The sequence below is a fragment of the Chiloscyllium plagiosum genome, chromosome 9, assembly GCF_004010195.1.
Source record: "Chiloscyllium plagiosum isolate BGI_BamShark_2017 chromosome 9, ASM401019v2, whole genome shotgun sequence".
Classification (NCBI taxonomy): Eukaryota; Metazoa; Chordata; class Chondrichthyes; order Orectolobiformes; family Hemiscylliidae; genus Chiloscyllium; species Chiloscyllium plagiosum.
The window spans coordinates 28,548,345-28,550,112 of NC_057718.1; positions in this window are offsets into that span (position 1 = coordinate 28,548,345).

A 1,768-nucleotide genomic window follows, 5' to 3' on the forward strand; every position below is an offset into this window, starting at 1 on the left:
TGGGCAGGGGGTAGAAACGGGCGGTGCGGGGTTGTGGGACTATGAGGTTGGAGGCGGTGGATGGGAGGTCCCCTGAGGTGATGAGGTTATGGACGGTCTGGGAGATGATGGTTTGGTGGTGGGGGGTGGGGTCATGGTCAAGGGGACGGTAGGAGGAGGTATCTGCGAGCTGGCGTTTGGCCTCAGCGGTGTAAAGGTCAGTGCGCCAAACTACTACTGCGCCTCCCTTGTCCCAGTGAGGTATGACAGTGAGGTACCCCAGTGAGGTATGACAATACAATTTTGAAGTATTGAAGAGCTGAGGGATATGAGAAACTGGCAGGAAAGAGGAATTGAGACATGGGGCATATCAACTGTGATCTTATAGAATGGGTAGAGCATGTTTATTTCTGTTCCTTTTTCTTACATTCTAATGTCCAGCTGGCTGAAGCACACTTGTATTTCTGCATTCCATACAGGAACAGCAAGGTTATTCTTGTGTTTTCCGACAAACAGGATTTTCTCTAGTCTCCACACAAACAACAGTGTGCAGCTGTTGAAGGATTTCTTATGATCTCTATTCAAAGGGCAGCTCTGGAACTACATCCCAGCAAGTCAACATTGGAAGAAGTGGGCAAAGATGGTGAGGAAAATTCCAAGATTGTTGGAATTCTGCTCATTTCACAATATTTTTCCAAAGCAAATTTGTGCAGCAAGTAATCTAGAAAACTGAAAATTTCATTAGACTTGTCTCTGCCGACAAAGCCCTAACTATGAGAGAGAGAAAGAAATCAAAAGTCTTGCATTTACATAGCAACCTGAAAGCCACAGGATAACCTGGAGTACTGCAAGATTGTCATATTGCAGGAAGTGAGGAAGAGCTGTTGGAACTATTACCAGAGGTTCTCTGATGATGGATCCCACTGTCATGTTTTGGGAACTTAGCATTTGCTCCATGTCTAACTGAAAGGTTTCTCTGCTCTGTGCGAAGATGTGATACAGTCAGTGCATTCAACCTCAATGACAGGCTGCCCTACAGCACACACCTCACATTTTCTGATTTATATCGATCTGTATGCATTTGTGGTCTGGGGATTCAAAGTTAGCAGTGCCATTCTCAGCAGCAGAGTTTAATATAATCTCATTCTCTGGTGCGTTGGTACCAATGATGTGCTAGTCCATCTCTTCTGGCACTTATGCCAATGTTTCACCATGTGGAGAGCCCACCCGAAATCTATAAACAATTAGTGCCAGTCTTTGAGCTGGTGCTTGCTGGGTCAGACTGATCACTCTGCATCCTCAGGGTAACTGCATTCTTTGGCATGAAAGATTAGAACATGGGCTAATTTTTAATGTGAGGCAATGAACAATGGCAGCGACTTAAAACAGCTCCACTTTGCCATGTAGTGTATGTTAGGCTGATGTCCAATATGTCATCCTCAAACAGGAACAAAACATTAAGGCAGCACCTTGCTTCTCCAGCAGTTTTCTGCTGTCTCATGCCTGACCTAGACAAAGCGACCAGAGAGTCTCAGTGACAGCCTTGCGAGTTCTGTTGAGATTGTGTTTGAAAATGGTTGGATTTCAAGCAGATGTTGTGTGCGAGCTCTGAAATGTGGGGATGGGGTAGTGAAAGTTGCAGTTGTGGTACCTGCAGGGAGTGTGGTATGTGGGAGGAGAAGGGGAAAGATGAGAAATGAAATACGATGCAGTGATTGTAAGAAAGCAACAGAGAAACGAGGGAAGGATAGTCATAAACAGTGGGGTTGCAGGTGGGAAGCAGAGAATA